At 35.0% G+C, this 12,620-nt stretch overlaps 1 protein-coding gene across 1 annotated transcript in view; it reads right to left on the reverse strand.

Annotated features, from left to right (window-relative positions):
• Positions 1-12,620, reverse strand: part of KCNIP4 (potassium voltage-gated channel interacting protein 4) — a 442,570-nt gene that overhangs the window by 405,061 nt on the left and 24,889 nt on the right. The window lies entirely within an intron of this gene.

Genomic DNA, 12,620 nt, shown 5'->3' on the forward strand with positions numbered 1-12,620 from the left:
TAGCCAAGTATTTGTCAAAATATCCCTAGAAGATATCTGGAATTTTCTTTCTTTGTGGATCTTTATCATTTACATGTAATTTATAAATAAAGAACTATAAAACAAATTGTCCATCCTTATTTCATGGTATGGAGTTTTCAAAATGAAACAAGAATAAATTTGGCCAGGACATGTAAACATTTTTTTCTCCATACTTATAGATCTCTCAGTACAGGACAGAGAAAAGATGCTCACTTCTCACATATCCATTTAATACATTTTTTTATCATGCCACAGAATTAAGAACATATCCAGTAAACCTCATCAGGACAGTGACTTATTTATGAACTTCTAAGTAATCAAATGCATATTAAACTAGCTTGCAAAGCTTTCACATACAAATTAAATACAAGAGAAATAAACTACATTTTCAGCATAACTGAAGGTTCCTTTTCTATCTACTGGATGTTACCTCTTTCAGTCACCTTTTGGCAGTAGTGAATAACACTTAGTGGTAGCATACCACTGGTAACAAGAAAGGGCAGAAACCTCCAGCTCCTGTCCAAAACCACCTGCTTATCAGAGAGTGTGCTGCAGGTGGGGCAGCACTAACAAATAAAGCTAATTGAACAATGAGAAAACATTTCCATGACCCCTTTTTTTGCCTGCTTGTTTTTACAATTTATTACTAGAATCTGAAATTATTATTTCTAAGGTATGGTCTCCTTCATACAAGGTATTTTCAGACATAAACAGCTTACAATAAGAAAATGCTATAATAAATCATCTACAAAATGAGTTCCTAACTGCTACAAGGCAATCATCATTGTCGTCTTTTACTCACTGAAGAACAGGAACAAAATCTGAGTTATTTCAGATGTTACAACGTCATACTGATAAATACAGTCCTTTAAATGGTTAAAAAAAGAGAAATACAAAAAAGAAAGAGAAAGAGGGTGCAGATGAGCAATTAATTGAATAGCTGAAATCAGAAGCTTCTAAAAATTGATTTGACCATGAGAAATGTTTTATCCATAATATGGTCACTGAAGAAGGAGCTTGAGGAGATACAGGAATGGTACTACACAATATGCTTGGGAAAGGAAGCAGAACAGGTCAATATTTCTTTCCAGTTTCAAATAAAATTGATTATGAACTAGTAGATGAGAAGTTTTATGATTTCATATTTCAGCAGAACATAACTCATACATTTCCTCAAAAAGACACAGAAGTCTTATTTAACAGGGGTATATGCATTGCTTGGAGACAGTACACATGAATCAGTACGAACACATTTGTCACTTGGATCCTTGATGAAGTATCAGCTGAATTCTTAAATGATCTTCCAAATTTTGGAGAAAAAAATACAGATTGGATACAAACTTGCATTCTTAGGCTGCCACATAATGTTGCACTAAATAAAATCATGTTGAAAATTATCGTCTCATTAAACTTCATGACTATAGCCTTATGCTCGGCAAAATAACGATAAACATCACAAGGACAATGGAATAGGAGATAAAAACAATAAAGATATTTTCAGACAGACTTTAAAGCTGTGTGTTTATTTGGATACACATGCAAAGTGAACAAAGTTATGAAGTAGATGAAATAAAAGTAGTAGATGGTTCTGAATTTTAATACAGGCTTTCATATGTTGTCATAAAATTTTACTCTTATGAAACTGTATTCAAATACTTTGTTTTCCTAGATACAAACAGCCTCAAAGATTGAACAGAGGTCGAGAGAATATAAATTCAGAATATAATCAACTGCACTATATTGCAGTCACATAAACATCAAGGCTTGATTCTGTGATATGCTGAGTACTTCCAGTTCTTACTGTGGATAACAGAAGGATATAGTGTTCAGCATTTTGCAAGATCAGGCTCAGGTGATTATCATACACTGACAAATTATCATTTGAGTCTATTTCAGCTTTTTTGCATGTATGATTTCTTCTTTAATGGTCCTGAAATGAGACTAAAAACTATAGCAAGTGGAAATTCACATTGTGGTAAGCTGGGAGAAACTCAGGAAGCAGAAACAATGCTAGCAAGCAAAAGAGTCATTTATTATTTAGAAACGTAATAGGAGGAGCCTTTTTGTGCAGCTTTGGAATGACTGCATTTTACATATGATATTTAATCACATTACTATTTAGTAAGTTCAACTAATAAGTTACATGTTTTTTTGCTGCCTCGTGGAAATAAATTTACCAGAGCTATTGGTCTGTTAACAGACAGCAAGTTAAAACTGTCTCTTCAGAGACATGTAGCATTCTTACATAGTAGCTTTCTCTATTTCTAGGCCTGTCCAGCAGCATTTAGTCTTTACTAAATTAGACAACATGCACAGCAGTCAAAAATCATTGCATGTGCCGTGGATATTAAGAAAAGGGTACAAGTTGTTTATAAATATCCAGAGGCCAAGCTGATCAATACTTGCAAGTTAGGTTCAAGCTGAATCAGCATCTAGGAGGCTGAATGCCTCCCTCACTAATCACTTGGGCCACCCATACAGTTTAAAATGCTTAGTTTACAAAGATTTCGTGTTTGTTGTGTATGTGCCTGACAGCAATGGGAACAGAAATCTGTTTTGTCACAGAACAGGAAAAGCACAAGCACTGTACGAGAGCAATACCTTTAATCTTCCACTGGAACAGCTACATCTAATGACAATGTTTTTTTCCTTCTAAATTCTTGGCCTAATTGGAGAAACTAATAGGGCAGTTAGTTAGCAAAACTGATAGCTGTGGTGTCTTTTGTGGCTGCAATTTCTCAGAGAAAATGAACAGAAAACACAAAATGGGTTACCAAACAATTAACAACTACAGGTTTACCATTAAAAGAGACAGCTTTCCTCAGTAATTAACACACAGAATATCAGCAACTAAAGAAAAATCCTTTAATAGCTATGTTCAAGCTATTGGTTTTCTATAATAGCCTAATGATCCTTATGCAGTACTAAAAGTATGGATAAAAGAGTGCCATAGGAGTTAGGAGCTTCTCACCAGTTTATGTATCTGTATCTCATATATATATAATTATTTTGAAACTGAAGTATGAAAACACTGTCTTATACACTTACATAAGTATATACACTTATGCACTTATAAGTGCACTTATACACTTGCATAAGACTGTTTTCATACTTCTGTCCACCTAAAATTCCTTCTAGAGCGTAGTGTAACCAAAGTGTAGAGTGTAGACTATCTACAGTTGCTGACACTTTGCAGAATTCCCATACACGGAACACCTGGGAACCTTTTTTTCTTCAAAATAATCTTGAAATATTAAAACAGAACATTTCATTACAGAAATAACTTTATCAGCATGGGCTTTAATTTAGTGATATATTACATGAGGTCGTGTCAAGCAAAAGCTGATTATAGTATTACTTCTGTGGAAAAAACAGCTTTTTTAAGTGGTTTACCAGGCCAGCACTACTTAAAAATGAAAATTTGCAATTTCTGGATATTCAAGGTGTGGTTTTACGTTTGATTATGTACTGTCAACATATGTTAAATGCCTGTCCGGGTAGAGCAGTGAAAGGGTATTTAGTATTACTGTGAAAGCCTTAAAGGCAGCAGTGATATAGAGTACTTGAAAACTACAGATTCCATCAAGAGCATGCCTTATTCTAACACTTCACAATGACAGAAAACACTCTTGCAACTATTCCACCACTGCTTTCCAGAAAATCAAAGTTATCACTTCTTAGTGAACTAGTAAGCTCTCAGAAACCTCCGTATTATGCTGTTACTGCACAATAGCAGTGCTGGAGAAAAACAGAAAAGCTGTAATGTAGTAGTCTCACACTTTTGCAGTCCAGTGGATTTTACATCATTTGGAAGAAGTACTTGGGAGACAAACGAAGTCTCATCTTTATCCATATTTATTAAATGAGAGAAAACTCAGTTATTTCTCATTGTTAATGAATAAGAATAATGATTTTGCATTTTCCTCTTTGGGCACATACACACCTGAAGAATAATTTTCTTTCAAAAGTGAGACTGGAGTTAAACTGTGTTAATAAAGGATGGAAAGTAAGGTAATTTTTTATGTATTTCTACAGCGCTTATGAAGGCAGCATAGCTGGAGACTGATGAATTATAATAAACTTTAGATTCAGCAACTGAGTATTTTGACAGCTGAACAGCAACAATTAGTTTGTTATAAACCCACGGAGTCTGAAAATATACCAGCAACTTAAAACTATTACCTGTAAAACTATTACATGGGTATTTTTATGTCCCTTCTCTATCAAGTGATATAAAGAGGTATGACATAGCAACTTGGCTGCACGCTCTGCTGTCACTAGTGTGATCATCTCCATCAGCTTTAGTGTCTGTATTTCAGCTATGCCTCTCTTCATTAAGTTTTACTGTTTCATACTTAAGATTTTATTAAACATGAATGGTAGGGGTCACTCATTAATGAGAATACATCTATGAATGGAGAGAGATTGGCTCTTGGTCCAACTCACCAATGATTTTATCAGCAATTTAAAGGATACTATTAATTCCTTATATGGACAAATGCCAAGATTGATGGAATAAGTGATCAGGAGGACATTTTACTGTTACAGGATAAACTCAGTAATTTTTTTTTTCAGTTCAGTAGAATGCAAAACAACACTTCTAGGAACAAAGAATTGAGACTCTATGTTTGTTCAAACAAAAAACCCTAAGACTACCAGAACAGCATTACAGTTTAGAGTCTACACTTCCGAAGAGATGAGAAAACAGAGGGGCAACTTCAAAGGGTGACTACAAAGTAAAGAAAGTTAAAGGATGACTACATCTCTCTGTGAAGATACTCATAAGCAGAAAAGAGATGTGATTATGGAAAATTTCTGAGGCTGATGGACATGGACCAAGTATGATGTGAAAGGTGAAAACTGAAGCTAGACAAATCTGGAAAATAAGGTGAAATTTTAGAGTAGTTAAATATTAGTGGTGATCTCTTTATTGGTTTGTTTTGTTAAAAACAATAATAATATTTGAAACATAAATTATGATTCCATCTATGTGAAAAAAAGATCTCTGCCTGAAGAAGGCTTAAAAGATTACTGTGATCACCTCTAGATTTAAAAAAAAAGTCAATTTAAAAAAGTAATAATTTGAAGATGGAAGGAAAGAGCACTACGTTGCTCTCCCCTCATTTTACAGGTTGTTTGCAAGGTTATCTTCATTGTCATTAAAAGCTGGAAATAAAACTGTAAATAAAGAACACAGTTCTGTAGCAATTATCTCAGATTTTCTGGCAAATTCCAGACATTCTAATAATGCTTCTAACACCACCTAAATTCTAGTAAATGAATTCAAGATTAATCAGTTTTTCAGGATTAAGTCATTTGTCTGCATTTCCCTGTGTTGTCCTTCAGCAAAGAAGAGTGTCGAAGCTCCATACAAATCTGTATTTAATCAGATGATCATCATTTAGCACTATGCTAAATGCCCAAGTGATTAAAATACCTGAATAATTGAAGGGATTCCTAATGGAATAATTACAATACTGTTCTATTGTATATCCCTATTTTCATCGCTTTAGGCAATATCAAGTGGTTCAAATTAATAAACCATCTCATAGATCAGATGGCTCTCCAGCACCTACAGTTCAGTACTTGAAGCTACTGGTTAGGAAGGCAGTCATAAACAGTGCAAATATTAATGAGATTTTTGACCTTCCAGTGTCATGTAAATTGATGTGTGTCTGACACAGGCAGACGTTGCTGTAAACTCAGAAGCTTTCAGCTTTGTCATTGTCCCCATCTTGTAATTGGATGTGTTAACTCTAAAGGAGACTAAAATAGAAGAGTAAAACCAGGGAATAAAGTTAGGAAGAAATGAGTATTCCTTTTCAAAAATATACATTTTTTTTAGTTCTTGTAAAAGAAAAATGATTGTGGTTTCTCAGTTAAACACTTTATATCAAATGAGGTTGTATACCACATGCTGGCAACTAATGTATATAGGTCTAAAATAAAGCTCATTCTCCAGTACCTAGCATTTCAGATTGTAAAAGCCAGATCCAATTAATGAGAAATAGGCATTCATATCACTTTTTTGTTTGTTTTTTTTTTTTCCATGCTTTGCTTCTGATATGTTGATTCTCTTTCTTTTTCATTCTGACTTCTATTCATTTTTCATTAATTTATGGTAGTTCCTAGTTCTGAGTAACTAGGGTCCACCAGCTGAAATACTGTGATTCTCATACTTTGATATAGCCACTTTCTGTCATATACCGTATAATGGTCAAGCAAAACTATTTTATCCTTTGCAGTGATAACTGAGCAGATTTTAACTGCAGAGTTCAGCGAGCTAAACAGAGTTGGTTAAGCACCATTATTATCACAGAATAATCAAGGTTGGAAAAGACCTTGAAGATCACCTAGTCCAACCATTAACCTAACACTGACAGTTCCCAACTACACCATATCCCTCAGCGCTATGTCGACCCGACTCTTAAACACCTCCAGGGATGGGGACTCCACCACCTCCCTGGGCAGCCCATTCCAACACCTAACAACCCGTTCTGGAAAGAAACAGTTCCTAATATCTAGTCTAAACCTTCCCTGGTGCAACTTGAGGCCATTACCTCTTGTTCTATCGCTTGTTACTTGGTTAAAGAGACTCATCCCAAGCTCTCTGCAACCTCCTTTCAGGTAGTTGTAGAGGGCGATGAGGTCTCCCCTCAGCCTTCTCTTCTCCAGACTAAACAACCCCAGTTCCCTCAGGCTCAATTAAGTGACTAGCTTAGAAATATTTATAGACTGGAGGGACATCAGCAAGCAAAGAAAAATCCTAAGTATGTGCATTGGTGGTAATAAAAAAGACCCAAACATTCAGAACAATATGCAGGTACTGTAAGGTATGACCTACACTCCTGATACAGAGCACCATAGCAGTACTCGGTGTGTACGTTCATGACAGATATTATCAGCAGAATGATGACACACAGATACCAATAGACTATGTTGATACTGCTACATACTGCAGTACAATGAAGTGATATATCAACGTCTGTATGCATTAAACACTAACACAAAAATTATTTCAATAGACTTAAAGAAACTCCCAACTGTGATTCTATAATGAGGGAGGAAGATTGAAATAGGGACAGCTGGAAGGAGACTGAGAAAGGGAAAAGGTGAAGACATGTTGCTGCAGTTAGCATTCTCCCTACCATACCTGTCTTTTTGAATTGAAAATTCAATTTGCGATGCAAATACTGACAACAAGAGCTAAACATTCAGGATGTGTGACATTATCAAATTCCTTTTTTCATTTATTCACATTAAAATATTCATAAGAGGAAACACTACCAGCCCATGTAATTAATCCGGCAATTGTCCCACAGCTCCCCACACTCTTCTTCTGCTATTGCTGTTCATCTAACTCAAATACTGAGTTCAGCCCATATTTTGAGAAAGTAACACTTTGCAGAAGGATAAGAAGGTGATTTAGCATCCAGACACTTCTCCCAGACCTAATTCTGTACCATGTTAGCATAGCTAAGGATCCTCTGGGGTTCTGATAACTTAAGGTAGTTAAGTACTGTGGCATTTTCTATAACGTCTGGGTCATTATCACGAACAAATTCTAATTAATGCAAGTGTATTTTGCTTTCCTACATTTCTTTGTCAATTCATGGAAACTATATTGTAGCACTGCAAGAGGTTTTTTTCATATAACCATCACATATGCAAGGGAACAGTTTGTTCATTAATATCTGTATAACGATCCCAGAAAGCAAGATTTTACGATGTATGAACTTTTAGTACAAGGATGAAAAAAAATCGTAACTCAGTCCATCTTCATGAGACCCACATTAATTTTCACCTTACGATACTAGTATCTACTAATTCAAAATGGTCAAATTAATCTAAATAGAGAAAACACTTGCAATACTGAATAATCTCCAACCTTGCTAAATGCCTGTCAAAATACTTCATGTTCTCATTTCTATTTTAAGTAATATATTAAAATATGAGTATACACAGATTTTTACACCATGATAGATTGCTTCTTTACAGATACTAATTTTGGACAAAAAGAAGTACTTGTATTAACAACTCCATGTTAAAGGATCATGTCAGAAGATTTTCAGAGGGTGTTTCCATGTAAAAAACTATGAAGCTAAAAACATCACTACATACCCTAACTCATCTGCAGGCATTTATAAATTACACAGTTTTTCATAGTGGTAGCAAATCAAGTTTTTGTGTTGGAAAGAAATACTCACCTGAATAAGATAAAAAATTCGAAAATTGCTGTATTAGAGGGGAGCAGAGAAGCCATCTGACTTTTAGCACCCAATGTCCGTTGTTAAATTGAGTGGGTAAATTCCCTCAATTCAATCTATAGTCCTGCAGAGAGATGCCCCATGAGAGGGTGATGCAGAATTCCTGCATATTCTGCCCTGAACTGCCCTCTTCTGGCTACATTTTCGACCTGATTAAGTGCAAGTTAGGCAGTGAGAATGCATTTTGTTATGTCCATTCAATTTCTATCAAGCCCTAGCACTCATAGATACATCATGAAATGCAAAAGAGACATAAAAGTGAAAGTTATATTACTAGCAATGCAATGAAGCCATTAAAAAGCCATTATCTATCAATAGTTGATGTACACTAGTTACTTATAATGCCCTATTATAAGGGTGTTTGTGAGTGGAGAGGGTAGGCAGGATGGGGGAACTCAAACAATAATACCTCAGGGTGGTAACTGCTGACAGTACTAATGCTTTATGACAACCACAATATGGTAAGCAAACAATAAAATTTATAATCTGCCAAAAAGACTAGGAGAATGTTCTACATTATTTCAGAACTGGTCCAAAGTGGACTGCAAATCTATTTCACAGAATGCACATTAAAAATGCTCCTGCCTAGAGGATGTCATCTCTTACTGTATTATGGAAGTACCTAATGGCTTCAGTATATTAGGTACTATACAAACACATTTTAAGAAACATTTCTTTTTCCTCTGAACCACAACAGAAATATGCAAGATGAAGGCCAGGCAGAAGGATGCATCCATTGTCTCCATTTGGCAGATGGGGAACGGAAGCCCAGCACCCAGCGAGACAGTGATTTGCCTGAGGCAGTGCGCAGCGGAGCCAGGAATTTGACCTAGACAGCTTGAGTTCCAGACCACTGCCTTCTCTCATTAATATCTGCTTTTTATGATTTTTCTTTTTTGCCATAATCTAGCAAGTAAAGGAGCGCTGCTTTGTCCCAGGTTTAATAGCATCATAGCCTTAAAACGATATACAGGAGTCAGATAAATTTTAGGCTGTATTGATTTTAGTTTCTTCCCTCAGCTCCTATGTTCTTTAAACCATCTCCAGTAATTTGATTCAAGCTTTGGAAGGAAGTCCTTTGAGAGCACATAAAACAGTATTTCAGTTAAACCACTAATGTGATTTTTCATCAATCAAAAGTTAAATACTTGAAGAGAAAATAAACTCAAACTATGAGAAATGCTTCTGATGACAGTTCAAAAGATACACATTCAAGCAGTTCTGCAAATAGACAATAGATTCACTTCTGTGTCACAATACTGATTAGGTTTCGTGCCTCATACATCCATCTCCGGAAGTGTGAGAAATAAAAACAACTGTAAATATGGATAAAACAAAAGTACTGTCTTCTCTAAGATAGCTGCTGACAGTATTTGTACAAGAGATTTCTTTACCATTTGTTGCAAGGCAAAAATTATATATGTGAACAGTAATGGCCAAATTTTGAAGAGTTTGGAGAATCATTACTTTCCTAAATTCTAAGCCCACAATGTAATGAGTAACATATCTGTGAGCTTTTTTTGATAGAGAGAGATTTAAAAAAAAAAATATTAAAAAATCAATGTGCCAAATGTTCAGTTGATAGTAATCAGTAGAATTGGGGTAGTAAGGAAATGAAACTCCCTAAATAAACACTAGACAAGCTCATGATTTAACATTACGTAAAAATTCACAATAAATTAAGGTTATGAGATGTACTAAAAATGAGACTTATCTGATTTTTAAGAATAATATTGTTTCTCTGAGTCTTGGGAAATGCACAGTACACTATGAAGTCCTACTTCTGGGATAACTGCAAAATGATATCCTCATCTGAAAAAAGTAATGATGGGAGAAGCAGGGCAAATCAGGCTGCAAAAATAGAGAGGTTACACAATCACCTAGGTGCCAACTGATTTTCATAAGCAAGTCCTCAAAATTTGGTCCTATTTATTGCAAGTTAATTATCCACACCACTCAGTATACAGAAAGACAAATCATTACCATTGCAAAAGGAATCAAGACCCTTTGAAAAGAATATAATAAATGCAGGTTCTGCACAGATACTACAAATGACGAGCAAATTTATACTGGAAATAAAAAAATGTGAGAGAAAGCAACCTGATAATAAAACCCAAAAAATATGAGTAAGAAGTAATAATCTGCTACCTTCTAATTTTATCACAGCCAAAAGAGGCCTTGTGGCAAAAAATGTGAATTCCAAAGCCATAGCTTTGTCATTCTGACACTTCTTATAAAAACTAAGAATTAATTTTGAGGCTAGTTAATGCAACATACTAGAGCACTTGACTGAGAGACTGAATGAAGAGAAATGCTGGTACAATAGTTGGTTGCAAGTAACATTTATCAAAACTTTTGGACAATTTGCAGAGAATAATTATCCATGAATAAAACTACCTCCTGCCTAAACAGCTCAAAAACAGGAAAATAATTGCCATCGGAATATTATTCTCTGGTTTGTTTATTTTTTTTTCTACTAACAATGAATGCATTAAGCCATGCAATCTTCCAAGGAAAAGGTAAGGAACTATCAGTCACTGGTGTGGGAGGAAATCAACATATATATTCTTGTCTCCTAAGTAACTCTTATTGCTGTCATACTTTTGCCTTGCTTGCAAAAATGATTTGTTTCCTGGTGTACTTGAGTATTCAAAGTTAGGTAAGCAAACCAGTTTCAGTTCTAGGCTGCCTATATGGTTGCAAGAGAGTCTACAAGAATAGTTTGGGAGTAAATAGTTGATCCTTCCAGCCTAATACCAGTAAGAACTCGGTTCTTTCCTCAAAGTTGTGGCACTTATAGTTGGAGACTTTTAAGCAGAACACAAGGTGGTTCTCTGCTAAACAGCTGGATCTTACATGTGCTTAAAGCAGCTGAGACCCTACACTGACGTCAACGATACCATGCAGAATCAAACCTCTTCTGCACATCTAAAAAGTGTAGTTCAACCCAATCTAGGCCTGTTTTTACTGCTAAACTCAAGTATTCTTAACTGTAGGGACATTTTTGCTAGACAAGTCTCAACTTTCTGTCTTAATCGCATTGCAAAGTTTTCTTTTAACTAATAAAAAAAGTCTTTCCCTCTCCATGCTTCATGAGGAAGGCTGAACATTTCTCCCCTTGATAAAGACTTGTAAAGTTTCATCCTAATGCAATCAGTATTTAAGAAAGTTATAAGTAGAAAGGAAACATCTGCAGATAAGCATTACAGTTCATCAGTTACAGCAGCAGATATAGTTGATTACTGGAACTTGAAAAGAGAAAATGTAATGGAAAAGTTTTAGATTAAAGTAATTACACTGGAATAATTATAGGGGGCTGAGTTCATTATATTAGAAGGTAGTTTTAACATCTGAGCCATTTAAAAATATATGCTGACTAGTACTGAAGTTGAAGTTTTCCTGAGATACAATGCAAAAAGTATATTAAGCTAATATTCTGAAAGTATCTCTGTGAATACACAGTCTGTTTTGTAATCTGGTCAAACACAAGTTAATGCATGAAAAAAAACCAATGGTTTATTCCATTGCACTCATAAGGTCACAAAGAAATTTAAAGCAGAAAGTATTAAAGAAATCAAAACACATTTAGAAAACTGATTACATTTTGTACTAACAGCAAAATATTAAAGAATTATTACTTCAATTAATGGAAGTTTCTCCTGTTATCAATTTTTACAATGTGCAAGTTTAGTAATGATTATATTAGAAAGACATAACTTTTAGTATAAATGCTTTTGGAGGGTATCGAATTCAAGTGTTATACTCCTGTTAAGACTTCTGATTCTTAACGTTTATTTAAGTCAATCACCAGTTTGGGGTGGGGACACACAATCAGTTTTATACAACTGCTTAAATCTTGATGATGACAACAACTTTTGAGATGTCATATATTTTGTACATTTTACAGTACTATGTAAAGAATATTTAATCCTCTTCTGGTAAGCATAAGAACATCCCAGAATCAAACCCAAATGAATCCTCTCCATCTGCTGGATCTTACAGCTGTTCCTCTCCTCCAAGGCTTCATGGGAAATCCTTCCACACCTTCACTCTTCAGATGTTATAACAGCTTTGATTCAATAAAATATCTGTATGTAGAAATCCCCCTTGATTCCAGGATTTAGCAAATACTTAATCCCCACAGGAGACAGTCTAACAGAAGCACTTTTCTAATTGTGACCCTAGGTAAAATGAAATGGAGTGAACATTCTCTTCATGACCCTTCAACATGCGTTAATAAAATGAGTTAATTTGAAAATGGATTGATTTTATGTACTTGAATGCTTGAGGAACTGCAGTCTTAAGGTACCTAGAAAAACTGTAAAGATGGAA

This window comes from Strix uralensis, chromosome 4 (genome assembly GCF_047716275.1).
Source record: "Strix uralensis isolate ZFMK-TIS-50842 chromosome 4, bStrUra1, whole genome shotgun sequence".
NCBI classification, from domain to species: Eukaryota; Metazoa; Chordata; class Aves; order Strigiformes; family Strigidae; genus Strix; species Strix uralensis.